The 19598-nt window shown below is 41.3% G+C and overlaps 1 protein-coding gene and 1 long non-coding RNA gene across 7 annotated transcripts in view; one reads left to right on the top strand and one right to left on the bottom strand.

The window, feature by feature from the left end:
* Window positions 1–19598, top strand: part of srgap1a (SLIT-ROBO Rho GTPase activating protein 1a) — a 97085-nt gene that overhangs the window by 9233 nt on the left and 68254 nt on the right. The gene's annotated exons all lie outside the window — the stretch shown is intronic.
* LOC118471070 (uncharacterized) lies at window positions 16570–18434 on the bottom strand. The gene is made up of 2 exons (XR_004848286.2): window positions 18119–18434; window positions 16570–17290 (listed from the first exon to the last, which is right to left on the bottom strand). It is a non-coding gene; the product is annotated as an uncharacterized LOC118471070 (long non-coding RNA).

The following is a 19598-nucleotide window of genomic DNA, read 5'->3' as shown; positions in this document are numbered from 1 at the left end:
TGGAGCCATAGCTGTGGTTGCAGCCACAGATATGTGGGGTGCTTGGGGAAAAAAAGAAAAGAAAAAAAGAGCCATTTACGGATAAAGGTCTGTCAGCCATGTTCCTCCCTGGCTCTGAGTCCTGCCGCCAGTGGTCACATCAGGAGAAAGTCCTCCTATTGCTGTGTTATGTCCCTTCTCACTCACTCTAAGCCTCATAGAGAGTGTCTCTGTGTTAAACAGTAAAATAAACTCAAGGTGATGGATGAAGATGAAGTTCTACTGTGTATTTATAGTTCTCTTTTATCCTTTTAAGTATGTCTGAAGGTTTTACTTTCCCTTAAAAACTCCCCTTTTTTTCTGCACCGCTGGTCAGCCAGTTTCCATAAATAACACAATAATTTTATTGTCACGAGGCCTTGTGTCATGTGATCATTACGCAATCGATGAAACAGCTGATATTTCCTTGCAAATTCTTATTTCCTGTGGTTTACAGTCAGATGAAAGAAGGGAATCTAACTGAGTCATCAGCTGTCTGCAGCACACTTAGATTCACACACGATGAGCTAATAGAAGCTGCTTCAAATGTTTGGGATGTGCAACTCATTTGGTATTCCGTTTCTGTCTGTCCTGTCCTCCCACTGACCCTCTGCTGCCAGCCTTCTGTCCACGACACCTTGACCCTTTGGTCAGCAAACCACTGACCTCTGCTCTCTGGCCTGGTTTCTCTGGTCTCAGCTCTGCCAGCTCCCTTCATTTAGATTGTGTGCGTGTTGTGTAGGCAGCAGGGATTGTAGGCGGTCACTGACCATTCGAACAAATAATAAAAAAGCTTCAGGTCCCATACTTAACAGCCAGATAGTTATTTGTTTACTTAATTTTTACAGTGAAGTAGCTGGGAACTGGATGAGTTGTTCTTGGAAATTATCAACATGTATTATTATCATTTTTTAATTTAGGTGACTGTGTTGGTTTGAGAATTATGGAGTCACAGGAACTAAATGAAAAATTGAATTGCCTTTTGCACATTTCTGTCTCTGTTTCCACTTGGAGCATCCTGAGAGCTATGGGTGTTAGGCAAATTAATCTGGAAACTTATTAAAACGGCTGAAGATCCCATCATTCGTTAAGGAAAATGCGCATTTTTCCTTTGACATGTGAGCCCCTCATCCACATGCAAACAATCTTTATGTCCCTCAAAGTGAAGGTTCTTAAAATATTTGGTTTATGTGTGTCAGTGTGGATATGTAAAACATAGTTTGGGAAACAATGTCACCTCAGTTTGCGCGTGATTGTTGCGGTGAGCATGCTCCAGAAACAGCAACTCTCCAGGATATATACCAGCTTCCTAAGGTCTATGAGTGCTACAACTTCACAGCTTGATGTTGCTGCACCAATTTATGGACACACAAAAGCCTCTGTTGTACCTCATATTACTTGGTCCACAGCATTCCTGGTTTCAAGTGCACATAAACAACGAAATAACGGTTCTCTCTGGTATCTGATGTTTCACTGATGTCACCTTGCTGCCTTGCTTGTTAGAACGTTTGTTTTTTCCTTCTTGTTTGCACAGAGATATTTAGTAAAGCAATAATCCTGTGATCAGACTATTTTTTTACAGAAAGGGAAGATATTAGTTGATATTGGTGTGGACAAGGCTTACTACAGAACCACTCTGATGTTTCAGTGCTTTTAAGAACAGATGCTTGAAGTAACCTTGTTGAAACAGTCAGCAGATTTTGCTCCTTTTGTTCAGACGGTAGTTCTCCAGATTACTGCTCCCTCTGTCAGTCCACATGTACTCAGCTGGTTTTGGTGTAATAATAGTTTCACTCTTATTTACTGTGTGACTGAAGCTGTACACAAGTTTTATGTTGACCGGCTAGCAGTAGTATCTCCTGAGGAGGGATTTTTTTTTTTTTTTGGCCAAATTTTAACTAAATTTAGTCCTAAACTTAAATTATACATCAAAATTTAAGTTCCTGAATTGGTTAGTTTGCCAATAGAAATGTATTGTTTCAATGGCTATTAGTGTTTTTTCGCAGTTAATTGAGAGACTCTTTTTTTAAAAGATGTTTATATATGAAGAAACTCTTGAGAAGGAACTGGCCGGGCAGAGCAGGACTGCAAGTGGCCGCTTCGCAATTCTTGAAAAAGCCGTTCCATTTCTTTTACTAGTGAATTTCTTTTTAGGTTAGGATGAAGTGGAGCATATTGCTGTCCACAAGAAGTCCCTGTAGACTCCTGACATCCCATTTTTTTATAGTTTCATACGAATGGCATGAGCAGCAAGTTAGTTTTTTAGATCAGATTCGTTTAGAAGTGGAACAAGCGTTACGCTGTCCTGGTCTGCCCTGTTTCTCACAACCCAAAGTGGAGCAAAACCCACCTGACACAAACGTTCACAAAGAAAATAGCACAGAGGCCATTTTTTCTCCCAGATCTGATCCTTAATTACAGATTGTCTTCTCTTAGAGCAGGACGACAGGAGTTGCTGAGGCACTGTTATAGCTGAGGAATAGGATTGTTTAGAACAACTCAAAGCTGTCAGCACAGCGTTGGTCTGCATACGTGTGCTCAGTCAGCTGCCCTGCATGGACGCAGACGCCGTGGGCATGCCTCATAGATCTTACTTTTTAATCAGGCTGTGTGGAGGAAGCTCCCGTCTCCCCTGGGGTCCTGTGATTAGTCCTGGTTAATGGCGTGTCAGAGGGATGTGATGCATGGTAACATGGCTGGCTGTGTGGCAACGGCATGGCTGGACCGTGCTTTCTGTCGCACACAAAATCTCCATCTCCTGACTCCGCGGGAGACAGAAAAGAGAAAGCCCTGGCCTTGCTCGCTATAGTGTAGAAAAACAAAGAGCAGTGAAAGCTGATCTGTCTGTTCTTTTCTTCTTGCTCCCTCTTTGTCCCTTTGCTCTGGCTCTCTGAGCAGCTGCCCCGAGGTCGATCACATTCTCTGGTCGTTCTCGGGCTCAGTTCTCATGTGTTCATCCGAAAGCACTGGGTGGATCCTGTTTGGGGTCGCCTCCTGCAGGAAAAACTGGCATCTGATTTCACCTGTAGAGTTTTGCCAAGTTTGTGTTGACGCAGGGGGAGATGACAAAGTCTTTTAATGATATATTCTGATGGACATTTCTTTTCTTCCAGTGCATGACATGTCATCTCAGCGCCTGAGAGCTTGACTGAGAGCCGGCTCTCAGAGTCAGCCACTGCTACTTAGAAAAGTGGGATTGGCAGTTAAAGCCTCCCTGAGGGTAGGTCGGAGGAGATAACAGCACGTAACTCTCTGTCACGTCCTCCATATTGGCTTCCACTGTAATTATCTGGAAATGAGGTCTTTGTGAAACCTCCTCATTCCTCTGTCTGCTCACTATGTGTGTTGGAGCTGATCATGTTAGCTTGTCTTGGCCTCCGGTGCCCTGTGGGGTGGGGGGGTCACTGTGGACTTCCTCATTCTTCACGGCTTGCCTTTCACCACCAGATGCCTTGTGAGAAATCAATCCCTGCTGTCTGTGACTGGGACTGTGACAAGGCGACTGATTGGGCCTCAGGCTGCAGCGAGGGCGCTCCGTCTGAAACCTGAGTGAGGAGAAGGATTAGGATGTGATTTGAGCTACAGCTCACACATTTTTTTCTAAGCTCAGCTACAAAAGATCTAAAAATGATTACTGATTATTCTTGTAATGGTTTCAAACTGATAAAGAGAGAAGACACACACATTTGGGATGTATGATCTTTGCATGCATGTACAACTGTTTTATTTTCAGTGATGTGAGATGTTTTGCCATTCATGCAGGACAAGAGAATCACAAAATAATTTTAGAAACAGTGACAATGCCTACATATTAAAAGAAAAGATACAACAGAGAAAAATATGGGTTGATATCAGAAATTCATTCAGTTTTTCCTACTTTCTTGCCTCTGTCATGAAACAGCTGTATATCTTGATTTTAATTATTAACCCTGTGAGCCTCCAAACCCAGCAGTGGTTTTGAAAGGCATGTTATCTTTCCAAAAAATCTGCTAAATTACATCATTCATCAAAGCCAGAAATAATGACAGCAGAAAAAAATGTCAGATTTCGAACTTTTCAATGGACTATGGTTCAAATTGGGATATTTCATCAAAGTAACATTATTCTACATGTCTCATTAAAGCAATTGCAAAAAATAAATCATTTGTTCTAATCAGATTCTCTAAAAACAAAAAAATTCAGTGCTACTCTGCGCAACTCTGAAGCCATTATTGACTCTGCTGTGACTTACAGACACGTGACAAAGATTCAGGGACTTTTTGGTAAAACTGCCGGCTTTGTTTACACAGAAACAAATTAAAGATGTTAGTAGTTAAATGTCTAGATTTTGTAGGGTTGCTATTTTTTGCCAATATTTTTACCACCTGTGGACAATTGGACAACTTTTGTACATGTTTTTTTCCATTTTTCCCCCAATGTTTAAACAATAAAGAAAGAAAGAAATTCAACTTTTTTCAACTTCTCTCTAGTCCTAGCCTTAGTTGTACTGTTTCTGTAGATTGATGCCTGCTCAATACTAACTGTAGGTTTGTTTTAATGCCATCATGAGCACACTGTCATGTTGCTCAGTGACATCTTAAATGTGTAAATGTTTAGCTAGCTTATTACTAGGTAGATTCGCACCATCATGTTCTAACAGAATAGCTGAGGCGGAAGAGGATGTCAGTAGTTTTGCAGGTATTTCATCATAAAAATTCAAGTTTTAACCAGACACTAGAGCTACATTGCCAAAGTTTTTGCAGTTCATCCTGAGTGTGACACGAGTACTTTCCACTAAAGCTAAAAATACCAAACCCACGAGGGAAAGTCACCAAATTCAGCCTCTGAACACCATCAATGAATGAAACTGGTGCAGCCAAGGATTTCTCAGTGTTTTGTCATCAATCTGTCTGTTTCTTCTCCCCCTCTTCTTCACTTTCCTGTCCTTTATCAGGTATGAATCCCTAAAGTTGATTTTATGATCTGGAAGACGAATGTGATGGAAATATTCATCTGAGCCTCACTTTAAACAGCCAAACTCGGCTGCACTGCGGTGAGCTGTGTCAAGGCAGCCTCATTATTATGCCCTCGCAGTGCAGCTTTGGCCTTACAGATTTTGTTGCATCAGGCTGAGAGCAAAGAATTCAAATCCTCTAGTATAGCATTAAATTCCCTCTTTCTTTTAATGTGTGCTTTGAGCTGTCAGTTTGGTTAGTTACAGCTCAACAAACACGGGGGTTCTGCTTAATATTTTGCTCAATTCTGGGTACGTTTGAAACTTGTATGATGATAAAATGATAATGATTGTCAGCTCGAGGTGGATTTCTTTCTTGGACTCTGATGATTCATTCACAATCCTTAAACAGCCATTAAAAATGCATGTGTGCATATTTGGATGAAGCTAAAAAAAACAGTGTATCATATCAGCATATTCATATCTCTTTGATTTTTAGATTATGCTTTTGCTTTGAAGTTTCACTCTTGGCAAGATTTCAGTGGCGTTTTCCCGTGGCTCGTAGGAAAAGACCCTCCACAAAAGTCTGTGTAGGTGGGAACTGGATTAAATATGCGTTCTAAGTTGATTTCTCAGTTTTCATTTATCGTCGGCATCAACTCAGCCAATTATATAATCCGTAAAAGTAAACAAGATGACTCTGCTTTTACTTTGGCTGTGTACGTAAGGGTTGTGATCTTTGTCTGTAATATGATTATTCAGATCAGCCAGATCATTCGGCTTTGTGACCAAGCGGATTCTGCAACAATCCTTTTTCTTTTCGTCTATGTGAAATAATTCTTGCCTGGGTTTAAGCCCCAGCTCATAGGCAAAGTGCCCCCCCACTATCCACCACCTGCCCTTAATTCTCTACCCTCAATCTTCAATCCCGGCTTTAGCTCACCCATCCATGCACCTCATTACTCTCACCCCCAACACTGCCCCACTTAGTCCCAACCCCTGTGCCCTCAATCCTCAGCCTGTGACCGGCCGAACCGAAGGCCAAAGTCACACTGATGCTCTTGATGCTGACATTTAAACAGACTTGAGGTGTCGGTATCCAAACACGCCTCTCTTTGAAGCTTAATATGGGTCTAATTCTGGAAGTTTTGACAAAATGACTGCCAGCACATTGATTAGAAGCAGTGTCTTTAGCTTTTTCACATCATAATATCTTGTGAAAAAAGATGCTTGACTCAGAATTTCATGAGGGGGAACTGAAGTTGATGAGCTTAGAGCCAGAGATACTCAGTGTTTATTGTACCTCAACATAGGACTGGGCCATAAAGCTGCTAAATTTATGACAATATAGTGTTTCATGTCAAAAAAAAGTTTAAAAAGACCTTGAGAATAATGATTTAACTTGGATTTAACCAACTTAGTTTAATCATTTAAATCTACATTTATCAAGGTACACAGGTAAAAAATTAGTTTTGAAAAACACACAAATAAATCCATTTAAGTGCATAAGTAAAAAATAACCACTAATCCTCAGACTAGCATGCCTCAAAGGACCTGCATGCAATCCAGGAGAAAGGGCAACGAATGGGAAAAGAGGTCCATTACCAAGTAATATAAGAGGCTGGTAGTAGCCAGGAAGTAGGGAGGAGCACATTTGGAGTTTGTTCATGCACCCAACCTTTGTGTTTTTGATGGCGATTTGCATCTAAAGCATTTAAATGAAATGATCAAATATTCAGCTTTCTTCTGCATTGGCTTTTTAGTTGCATCTTGTGTGATAAATATGTAAAGTGTTGAAAATATTATTTGGAAACTTGTTGCACATTTACAAGGCAATTTGTCGGCATGCATGGTGCTGTATGTAATCAAACCACAGCATTAGTTAACCCAGGAGACGCTCAACGCTGCAGCAATGCAATACAACATAATCACCTCCATTCATGTAAGAATCCCCAGAAGACAGTGAGAAATAGAGTAGGACTTCATGTGACTCAGTCGGCTTCAGGGGTTTTGGCTCTAAATCTCCCAAATTTCTCATGAGACATCAGCTGTGGAGATATATCAGGTGTTAGATCTGCCTCCATTCTCCCCCCCATGTCCCACTGAGGTGAAGTCATCCACTGAGTGCAGACATGACCACGTAACCTGTAATACAAGGAACCTCGCTGGGAACCAATGCAGAAATAGTTTTCAGATTAGCACCAAAGTTAGGTTAGCTCAGTATCTTTTGTCCAACATTTTTAGCTGTTTTCAACAGGTGTTGTTCTCTGTGACTTTTAGCAGCATCTAGTAAACAGATGACTGAAATCTGACTGAGTTGTTTACTTCAGTACAGTGAGCATCAGCAGGCAGATACATCTGACCTGAAAACACAAGGCTTTCTTGGACCCTCATTTAACTCTCTGAAGCCCAAGTTCCTGCCACATTTTTACTCACTGTGGGCTCAGTTTTCACTGCACCTTTATGAAATTAGTACAACCATGACTAGAAGGAAAGATAACTTAAAATATTTGTCTAATACTGCAACAAAGCCATGTTATAAATCATAGTAAAAGAAAAAATAAAAATGAAATTTCTTTCATTATTTAATTTACAAAAATGCAAAAATTCTGGTATCAACATAGACAACATTTTTCCAAGGGCCCAAAAGTGTTAATATTACTGGGAAAAACTGGTTGCTCTACATACTGTAAATTTGTTACTATTTACATTTTTGATTTTTCTCCATACTTGTCTGCCTGCTCTAAACACTGCCTGCAGTTCAGCCAAGAAGTCCTGGCATTGACTGTCTGCTGCCGCTAAATCAGTCGTGGTTTCACAATTGAAGTGGAGATTTTATTTTTTATACAACCTTGTTTGTGTACACAATTTATTTTGGTCCCAGGAATGCAGGAAAGCTGGAAATCCAACAATTCCTCTTGAATATACAGCTTCTGGTTTTGAGAGAGTTCAATTTTTAATATTTGGACACATCTTTAATGTTCTCAGTTGACTATCTGTGGCACTTTGCTCCACTATAATCTCAGTAACAACAATAATTATCACTCAGGCATCTCAAACACTCTGAGAAGTCTCTTGAATAATGTATATTAAGTCACTCGACTCTTCATGTCGGAGATCAGACTCCACCTTCAAGAGAAGCGAGTACGTTTACACGACGCTGAAGACGTCTCCAGGAGTGGATTATTTCAGCTGTCGCCACTCTGAGCACCTGATGGGAAAAGGTGCTTTTTGTCTGAGGAGTTTGCGTGAAGTTTCTAATGTTGACTTCTGTTGCCACCTTTTACTCAACCACACCTAGTAGCTTGCAAATGTTTTATCATTATGTGTTCTTACTGTAATGCCAGTCATGCTCTGCTACCTATAAAGTACAGCTGCAACGCCAACAGTTCATTTAGTTTTGGCTGCACTTCATGTTGTAATTTCAAAAACTCACTGCCACAGATTTTTTTTTTGCAACGTTCCTGCTCATATAGGATGTGATTTAGTGAACAAACTGATTGATTAAACATCATTATGTAACTGGTAAATACACAGGTATACTAACACTGCAAAAAGACTGAAAAGATGACAGATGGGCGTATTTAGACAGACAAGCAGACAGACAAATGACATACAGACACATAGAACGTTCCTGTGCAAACAGTAATACGTCCTATTAACACACAGAGCAAACACACAAGGATGCTCTGTGCTACTTAAAGGCTAATTTAAAGCATTACCCTGGTGATCAATACTGCCTGTGTTTAGACACAGTGGGGTTAGCAAAAGTATTTTTAGAGAAGGCTGAATGGGCATGTGTGTGTCTGCATGGTGAGTGTGTGTGCAGTGTGTGCATGATCGCACAAACTTTTATTTATGCCTTGTCTCGGCCAGCTGCTCATTTGCAGATAAGCCGTGCTATCCGTCTTCTTTGACCTTGAAACTAGCCGTGTTTCTTTAACAACTCGTCCCCAGGAAGATCTGAATAGGACACTGGAGTTGATTACAAGCGTGAAAGTTTCCCTCATGGGATCTATTTTTGTGTATTTTCTTCCCAAAGCTCTTTGAAAGAAATTGTGTGGCTTACATTGAATTTTGGAGATGTATGACATACACTATCAGTCAAAAGTTTGGACACACTTTCTCATTAAAATGAATTGAGAAAATGTGTCCAAACATTTGACTGGTAGTGTACATTTTTTGGAGTAGGAGATAGGCAAGATGAGGACATGAGGGACAAGAAATTCTACCAAAGCAACCCTCAGATTTGCAGATCAGATAGAAGAGAGCAACAGATGGAAGCTTTTGTGCAATCAAGAAAAGAATCCATTGTTTGTTGTGGAGTGAACATTGACATGTGCAGTCCTGCTAACTTTCTATTGTGCTCTTTGCCATCAATGAACCTTTATGTCCAAAGAAAACTTCTTTGCATGGTGTTTAGTCTTATTGCATAGCCTCATTGTTGGTGTCTATACTCCAACAATAAACTCCTACGTTGTGGATAAACTGTGGTTTTGTCCGTTTATTTATAAAAAAATATATAGAGCGTTAAATTAGAGTTAATCTAACATTTTGAATTTTTAGGAAATAAGATTTAATACTTGTCTTGCAGCATCAGCCGTGTAGCTCCTCTTTGTATGTGAGAGGTTAATAAGGCCTCAGCCCTCCTTTCCAACATTTTTCAACTAACAACCAGCCTCATAGCATTTCTGCCTCCCCTCGCTGGTTCTCTTGCTCCCCCTCTCTCCCCAGTGGGCTTGCAGCACATGTCCTTGCCTCTGGAATTACAGGCCTGGTCTTGAATAGTAGGGTTGTTCCTCCTCTGCCCCTCCAGCGCCTCTGCTGGCTTAGCCGAATCAAAGGCCCACAAACCGCACATCCTGCAAGGTGCTGTTTTTGTGGTCGTGCTGAGGGGAGGGGAAGTGGAGCGATGAGAACTGAAACATATGAGCGGAGGATGACGTTGTTCTTTGCTGATTAGTGGATACAGGAATGACTGTTTCCCATGTGGGTCACAGCTCATGTGATTGCTGGATGTTTGTTTCTCCTGAAGGTGTCATCAATTACTGACCCAGCTTTAGAAATGAGTAGAAATCAAACAACATTTGTGTGGAGCTAAATATTTCCCAACACTCTGAATCAAACAATGATTTACTTTTTATTGTTTTCATGTTGACTGTTGTGAGTGCTTTGGAAGAAGCATGTTTTATATGTTAGCATTCTGTTATTTGAAGGAGGCATTGGTAAGTGGCTGTGCAGATCAACTTTTTTTGTTAGCTATTCTGCAAGAGATGGTACTATTAGTCTGTCTGTCACTTGGTCAACTCAAAACTAAACTTCAACAACTATTGCATAGGTTGCCATGGTATTTTGTACTAATATTCATGGGTGAACTGCAGCAATTTTGGTTGCTGACTCCACTAACGTTTAGGGCTGGGTTGTGGTCTCTCTAAGTTCTAAAGCTGTGCAACCACTTTGGAAATCAAAAACAGTCATAAAGAGGGGCCCAAAGGGGGAGATACAGTATAATTCAAAGACGTTTTCAGAAAGTCTTTCCAGGGAGACATTGAAAGTGTTGTTTGTTGTGTACTTATGAACTGCCACAAATAATTGAGTAATTACTGAGACAAGCTACAATGAGAAGTACCATCTGCAATGTTATCAAATATCTGCAACAGAGACCTGATATTAGTTGTCTAAAAGCTATTGGACTATGTGAAACTAATGGCATTACCAGCTGGGGATGTATTTTCTGTTCAGTGTTACTATATGCCTGACTTTTGGTTTGTGCCTCCATTTGAACCTGTTCCTGCATTAACATCGTTTTAAAGTACTCAGCCTCTCCTTCATCTGATCTTTTCTTGGGGTCATAAAAAATGGATTAGGCTAATCGTGGTCCAGTCTTTTCCAGTCCAGTGTTTGTTTTTGTTAATTTGAAAGATGAAATATTTGAACATGAGAAGTAAAATGGAAAAACAGCCTCCAGCTCTGTTTCCCCTTCCTCTGCTGTGGTGGTATGTAGAATTAATTGAGGATGGCTGTCCACTAAAGTTGCATTAAGGACCTCAACCTTTCTGATGAGCCTGAAGAGATGCACCGAGGCAGGTGGTTATGGAGATGGAGTGTGCAATAAGGGAACCTGGAAGGCTTTAATGAAGGTGGATCTCAGTAAAACTGGAACTAGTCTAATCTCTGGAATCTGAGGGCTGTTCTTACCTGGATGTTAGCGATCACACAACAATAAAACTGGAACCTATTAGTTTCTTGCTTGGCATTCTTTATCATTTGCTTGCTTCTCTTTTCAGTGATTTAAACTGAACTGATGCAAGAGCCTCAGATACGACTAGAAGAGGAAACTGCTTGGCTCTGAATGATGGGATGCAATCTCCAGTGGGTCAAAGGAAGCTGAATGAGAACACTTTGCTCTAAATACACAGCTACTCTATGTCTGTATCCAGTAATTGCTGTTCCATGAATGGAAACAGCATTCGAAAGCTCGTCACATCAAATGAAGTGGTCGGTTTTTATCTGAGTTCCTGACTGCATTCTACTTTTTTTTAGGCTGGGATGTTGGCTGGGTGGTCCAGTTTTGTCAGTGACACCTTTGCCGTTGCAGTGTACAGTCACCCCCCACCCCCACCCCCATACTTTCCTCCGGCCCAGTGGTGCCACAGTGTCCCGGCTGTGAGAACACGTTGTCAACCCGAGCTGGCTGCAGCTCCAGCTGACTCTGGGCCATGGATCTGGTGTCTCTTGCCCCAGATCTGGTGTCTCCACAATGCAAAGAGTGACATTACAAAAGAAAAGGCCTTTAAAATAGAGGTGTGCATACTGTGAAGGAAGGCAGATGTACAAACACATTGGGTAAATAGACAGCAGGACAGATGGCTTAGGAAGCCAGCAATGTTGATCGTCTGGATGGAGAAAAACATGGATGGACAACAGAGGCAAGCTGGCAGCAGAACAGGCTGACTGTGTGAGGACAAACATTCATACAGTCAGAGAAGATGTGATTTGCTTCAAGCGCAATATTTATGTTGACACTGAGCTAATATTCTAATGTGTTAAATACCAGCTATAATCGTAGTTAAGCTACATTTCAAGGATAAAGGATGAGTGTATTAATTGGTGAGTTCAACAAAAAAAAAAAAAATGTACAACTTGCCAAGCATTCACTGCGTTTAGCATCCTAAATGACAGTATTTGCTGCTGTTCATGTTGTATCATTCAAAAGTGAATATTTTTGGCAGTTTTGACGGGTGGTTCTAAAAGCCCTTTTTTTCAAATTCTGACATTTTATAGACAGAATTATGGATACATAAACAATTATAAAAGTCAGCTGCACGTCTATATCACATGAATATGGCAGTGGTGCAGAGTTAAATGGACAGAAACCAAAGATTGCCTGACCTACAGACAGAAATACTCATCATTGTTTGGAGAACGTAGGTGTCTTGACCTGCTGAGAAAACCTAAAGAGAGAGGAAACCGTTCAGGGTGCAGTGGATTGAGACTGGTGGAGAACCAGGGGAGTCAGAGACTGGGGTTTGGAACTTGTAGGTGACAAATTGATTCATCTCCCCCACCACAACATATCGGCAGTCTGGTCTCCACACCTGCAATCCAATGGACTCAAGCCCACCACAGGTGCAAGCCCTACTCTCCCTCCAACCTCAGAAAGTCTTCACAGTCTCCTAGAAACACCCTCTTCTTCAGACTCTAATCACCACAGGCCACAAAGCTGCTCTGCCATTCTTTATGTTCATCCTTCAGACTTTGTATTATTTAAGCCTATGCCAGCGTGCTATAGTTCCCATTGTTTACTGCGAGGGCAAGTAAATATTCTAGTAGATGAAAGCTTGTGTGCATCCGTTCCAGATGTTTCTCTTGCTGCACCCTCTTCAGCCGCCCCACCACGCAATTTTCATAGTATTGTTACCCCAAACAAACTTCCCAACTGTAAGAGCTACAGGCATGCCTGGCCAAGTTTTTTTTGCCTGAGGTTAGCTTTGTTGGGAATGAGCGGCTGCCTTGACACATGAGATTTAGCCCCTTTATCTCTCCCATCGCTAATATCCCCAAACAAAAGCACAAAGGCATGCCAGATGCAAGGTGAGGTGTCATTTTTCATTTGGGAAAATGTGAAAAGCAAAACTTTCTAATATGTAGATGCTGTACGTCCAGTGCATTTAAGTTGAGACAAGCTGAGGGACGTTGCCTGGACTGGTTTTCAGTGTACCCACTACCTTAATCTTTCTTTCTTTGACACAAGAACCCACATTGGAGGCTAGCAGACAGAGCAGCTGGGTATGTTCTAGAGATGAATGAGAAAAGTGGATGAGGCCCAGCCAAGAGACTGAAAGAGATCAATGTATTTCCAACAGATTCTCTTTTTCTCTGATGTGGAGCCACACAGACGGAACGGCTTCCCATCCTCAGCATTACTTGTCCACTTTCTTGCTTCATTTCAACATGACACCTTAAAAGTGAATCGCACAGTTCGGGATAATCTGCTGAAAAATGGTGATCTTTGAATGTCAAATTCTAACACCATGTGGACTTGAAAGGTGTCTCTGGAAAAAAAAGTTTGTTTCTTTGCACAGGATGGGAGCTGTGTTGGGCTTTGATTCACAGCAGCTACAAAAGGATTCCAATGGTTCAATGGTGACCCAGAGTTACAGGAAAGAAAAAAAAAACATGGAAACTTTTCAAACAACTCATTCTGGACAGAGGCCTGCTCTTACCAGCATTTACGAGAGTAGATTTACATACAGAGGAAATCACATTTGTACAATTTGTTTATGTTAAGAAAAACTTTGGTTAAAAAAAAAAAAAAGACATTGTGCCACTGACTGCGGGACGATAATTTCAACAATGCTGAGGCAACAGAGACGAGGCTCACTGCCGGTTATCAGCAGTATTGCACCATTTGCTTTTATTTATCCCTCTTGTTTCTGTGCAGACATTTATACAAGGCATAAGTAAGCTAATGCATCTTTTGAGTCTACTGAGCCATGCTAAGTTATTTGCTACCTGATGGTGATTACCTACCCTGGGAACCACATATTTTTTGCAAAGACATGAAGGTAAATTCTACTTTTTGACTCACATGCATACTATATAACAAAAAGACAGAAAATATACTGCTGCCCATTGAACTTTGGGGCTATAGGGAGGCAATAGCACAATAATTAGCTTTATTATAGCTTTGCTGTGGACTATGAGTGCTGACAAGATATGAATCAAAAAAAAAGAAGTAGAATACACAGCAGGAGTGATGTGGCAACTTTCTGTGGTTATTTTTGCTCGTTTGACACTTTGGTGTGACTCTAGGTTTATTCCTGTGAATCCAAATTTCCTGTTGATATTAGAGTCCGAGAAAAAGCAAAACTGTCTAGAGCAGCCATGCAGGTCTGCAGGGGGTGCAGGTCTGCAGGGGGTGCAGTTCTTAGCGAGGCATTCCTTTGAGAGCGCATATATCACTGTACTCACACAAGCCGACATCCAGCCCCACAAACTCTCAGGCCAGTCCGTCTGACAGACCAACACGCCAGACTTGTGTCCAGATCAAACAAAATGTCTAGATGTTAACCAGCAGCTGAGCAAACAGCTCTGTCTCTAAAATGTACTTACTTCTCCCAGCATTCAGCTCATTGCTCTCTTATTTTGTTTGGATCAGAATGATGGTCGTTGCAGGCCACTGTAAAGTCAGCCGTGATTGATCTCTCTCCTGCTTTGCTGCAGGCCTCTTGTTGGTGGGGTTGTTGCCTTAGTAACTGTGGCTTTTGACTCATTCACCATTTAGCAGAGCCAAATCTAATTGGCAGAGATGATTACATTTCAGTTATTGAAATGACACATTTAAATTTTACCTCGTTGACTGGAACTGACAGAGATTTAAGTGTTTATTTTGCTCAGTTAGAATCCTCAGGTTTAACATCTGTTTTTGACTGCTGGAGTGTGTTGTGTTTGAACAGTACGCACAGTTAGCCGCCATGGCTGAGCTGCTTCTGAATCAGACTATAAAAACCAGAGTGCAGGAAGGAACCTGAACTCTTTGGGTCTGCCGCCCACAGCACTCCTGAGCCCAGGAGAAAACACTGGAACTCATCACAGCCACTACTGTATTTCCTGTGTGAGTGTTGCAGAAACCAGCAGGCTGGTGTGCATGAATATGTATTTCTTTTCTCGATTAGATCTGTTGAGATGTTTTGTGTAGGAATAATGATCAGTGTGAGATAATAGAAGTTCAAATCCTCATTCTCTTATTGTTTGTTGGTTCCTTCCATGGATAAGCTGCTGTAAAGCATCGTGCTTGAAAGTCATGTCACACGAGTGGAGTTCCTTTTGGATAAAAAAAAAATCCCAAAGGATGTTGGTACAGCTCTCAGCATTTGAAAGAAGTAGAGGATTACTGGCTAGGCACTTTTCCATTCTGATTTAACAGTCATTCTCTGGATCACAGTAGCCTACAGTACTTCCATTGGAAGCCTCTCTGCGGTTTTGGAAGCTGCTAACATGTCAGTCAGATGTTGTAATGAGGACCACATTGCCAGTTCTGTAATATTTTGAGATAAAATGCTTTAGTAAAGCTGGCAGTATGCTGTGTGTTATTTGGCGGCGCTTTAGGCAGCCGAAGGAAATCTGTTTCGCCTTTTTGGCAAGTCTGTATTACTTTAGATGGACCTGACAATTCCTCGAGTTGTAACTGTGTCACTGACAGCTTTATTTCATCCAAAAAAGTGGATTTGTCGGCATTTCATTTCTTTTGTGTTTCATCACAGGCAGAGTGGTAAATGTTGGTACATACATAGAAGGAGACCTAGAGATCAGTAATGTAATCTCAGTAGTGATGTAATCTGAGATAAAACCACACAGTAACATTCTCCAGCAGTCATGCCCAGATGTAAGGCAGAGGGGGTGGTTGGGTCCAACAATGTCTGACATACCAAGCACATGATGAATTCCTTACTGGTCCCACCAATCTAATGAAGTCATTACACAAGTTGTGTTTCACAAGAACACCATGTGACTTCTGAAGTTTTAGTCACCGTGCAGTGCTTTTTAGAAGTGTATTGTGTGTGACACTCCAGGCCATGACATATTGGCCCGATGAGTCAGGATGTCAAATGTAGAAACCTCTCCCATCTGGGACACTTTTAAGGGTGCAACAGCAAACATGATGTGGATCTAGTAACCAGTTGACATTAGCGCAGCCAACACAAGCAACAGTGAGCTATTATTACACTGTTAATATACAGGCCGACATTGGCTGTTGGTTTGATCCAGTGTTGTTTTTGAGTTTTAAACAGTAGAAATGGTGGCACAGAATGAAACGAAGGATCAACTAATTAAAGGATTTTCCTATATATTATCTGATTAATGCATTTGCTGTGAAAAATAGAGGATTTGTTTATGAAACATCAACACAAGCAAAATTGGGCCTCTTAGAGAGTCGTGAAGTCAGTTGATTGACATATTTTAGTAACTTTCTGAGCCCTGAGCAGTTTCTGGGCGTTTTTAGCTTCTGTCACATTTAGCACAGCCATAGCTGGGAGTAAAACAAAGTCAAAAATGATCTCTTGTGCAGTATGGTGTTACAATGCCATGAGTCATGATAAAAGAAAATACAAAAGTTGAATTTATATAAATCTTTATTTTACAAAATTGAAAATAGAGTCATCATGTCCACCAGCGCTGGGAAAATGCTGGTTTCCATCCAAAAGATATTTTGCTACTTACATTATTAATTTGTTTCCACATTTGCCTCTTCATTGCTTTGTCTAAACACAGCCTGCAGTTCAGCTGGAAAGTCCATTAATTTTTGTCATGTGATTGCTGTTTGCAGCTAAGTCACTAATGGCTTCATGGTTGTGTTGAAGTTTGCAGGTGTTTTTTTTTTTTTTCACAGATTCTGGTTTGAGTTAACAGTTTATTTTTGATGGACTTTTAAATGAGGCAGCACAGTAAAGTGACTGACTGAACATCAAGCTTTTAGGCTTAGATTTGGTTACATTTTGCCACAGAATGGTGCATCACAGATGATTAGTTCTATTTCTGGCTATAGTAAATGTTGAATTTTGGCAATTTATTTTGAGACAAAATGTCTTTTAAACTTGACAGTGGGTTTTTGGCTCATTTGCTTGTCCACTTCTTACAGTATAAGATGCCAACTAAAATTTCTGTGCCTCTCCCTGTCGGTCATCTGAACCTTGTCACTGCTCATTGTAGCGATCCCTCCAGTGCTTCCCTGTTTGATCCAGGACCTGGCACGCCATGACGGTCTTGCGGAGCAGGGCTGGTACAGATTCAGTCACCCTGCAGGCCTTTAGTTCACATCCATCTGTCTTTCATTATCTGTGTGGAAAGAGACGACAGAGAGAACTTGAGGCAGAAAGAGAAAAGATGAGATGGGGACGGCCAATGGGTTCAGTGTGATTACATGGTGCATTTTACATCTGGGTTTGAGAATTAAACCAAGAAAGCCTGGGAATCTGTTGAACACTGACTTGGCAGATGGTGCTGGTGGCTTCCTTGGCCCAGGTGTGTGCCATGTGTGATGCCATGTAGATGAGTCCAAATTAAAGTCACCCACCTTCCTATTTACTGTCTTTTCTCCATCTTTCTTCTTTTTAACCTCTCTACATGTCCTTGTCACATCGTTTGCATTACTTATTCAAAATCAAGGCTTTCTGTTGCACTGGAAGAACAATGTACTAACAACAGAGGGCATTCTTTACATGCAGGAATGTAAATGAGTGCATTGTATAGTCTATTGTTTGTACAGCAAAATCTGTGCAATCATGAGAAGGTAAACTCGATCAAACAGCAGATCCCTGGTTACCACAGGACTCATTAAAAAACCAAGTCACGGCATGGTGAGCAACCTCAGTCAGAATAAGCAAAGTGGTAGGCACATCCTATGTCAATCTAATTGCTTGGATAGAACTACTTTTTGTATAGGTTTAGTCATATGGTATGCATTTATCATAGAAGCGACAACATAAAGGATAGCCGCACTCTAATTAGCCATGGCAGTAGGGTCTTATTGAAATATCAGAATACTCAAAAATACCTGAAGAATACTTGCCATAGACTCTGAACTCCTTCTGGCATGTGATCCCACTTCAGCTGTAATTGAAAGCTTGTGCTCTGTTAAAAACTGATGGGCCATTTCGTAATTACCTTTGATGGTATTTATCCTGTCTTGTATCCAGCCTCCAGAAGAGGCACAGACAACTCCCCCAGTCCCAAACCCTAGATCTGAAGCAGATGGCGAGGCAGGGCACCCTCCTGCATCGTCCCTCCCCAGGCCTCAGCTGCTATTTCAGGTGCTGCTGATGAGCCACTCCGCATGTGGAAATGCAGCCCAGGGACTGATGTGGTACGGCATGTCCCAGATAGCTGCTGGTGGAAACTGTAATCAACTCGGAGAAACTGTAGAAGCTCTCTGAGAGTTTATAGTCTTTTGTGGTACCCGTGGAGGAACGCATTGCTGCACTCAGCAAAAGTAACAGATGCATTTCTGACAGACTGATTCATAGCAACGTTAATTGGGAGCATCAAGGGAAAGCGTGTTGTTGGGTTTGAGAGAGAAAAGGATAAAGGTATCCGTCTCTGGCCTCTGACAGTGGCTGAGTTGTTTTTACTGAAGCCCAGTTTCTCTCTCATAGGGTCAACATTATGGGTCAGTACCCATCCTGCTTACAAGGCACTTTCTGTGACAATAGAACAGGCCTATCTGGCAAATCAGAAGCCATTCTGAACTGCAACTTTGGGCATATTTGTCGCTATGAATGGGGTTATGGGAAGTATGTGATGTGGCCTCCAAAGGAGCAACTGGATAACATCCAGTTCAGAAACAAAAGGGCTTTGGTCCAAACCGATCGCCACAAAGACCAAATAGCACCTCTCATTGTCCATATCAACATCATGTGCATTCTGGGCCACATTGACTCGATGTCCATCAGTCAGCTGGATTTGTTGCTGACAGCTTTATAGGCCGTGCTATCCGCTATCTGCTCATGTCAACACGTATCTGTATGTGGCTATGTAGACCTATGTAGCTGTGTCAGATTGTTTTCTTGCTAGATGGGTGCAGTGACTTTTATTATTATTTTTCCACATCATTAGCTGTTTCTTTCCCTTGTGTCATTTCTCAAGACAGTGCACAGGTGCTCTCATCTGTCCTCAGCTCTGTGGTTTGAAAGGGATCACAGATGGCTTTGATGCCCCCCCCCCCCAAAAAAAAACCCACACCGATCCCTCTGCACCGAGGCCTCCACACGTGTTTACCATACAGATGACCTCAGAATGTCAGGAATGTACCATGTAATAGTAGAGGGACTCTCGTGAGGACAGTAGGATGGTTCCATTTAAAAGGAAAACTTTGGATTGCTGTGGTTTGATTTTTAAAGACGTCCCTTGTGTCGGCTGATGTTGCCCTTAGCATGGGATTCAGATAAAGCTTCAGTATGTTCAAACACCAAAGTAAATCCTACATTCATTTCAAATATTTGCTTATAGGGTTAGATAACTTTCTTCTATATGTAACTGTCAGATCTTAATCTGAGGTCATGTCCACAATAAGGTGAATAAACGTCATTTTTTTTTTGCTGTTTTTAAAAAGTTTCAGGAATATAATTCAATGTCAGCATATAAAACA

This window comes from Amphiprion ocellaris, chromosome 3 (assembly GCF_022539595.1).
Source record: "Amphiprion ocellaris isolate individual 3 ecotype Okinawa chromosome 3, ASM2253959v1, whole genome shotgun sequence".
Classification (NCBI taxonomy): Eukaryota; Metazoa; Chordata; class Actinopteri; family Pomacentridae; genus Amphiprion; species Amphiprion ocellaris.
Note: the sequence above shows the minus strand (reverse complement) of the source record. Positions and strands in the feature narration are given on the sequence as shown.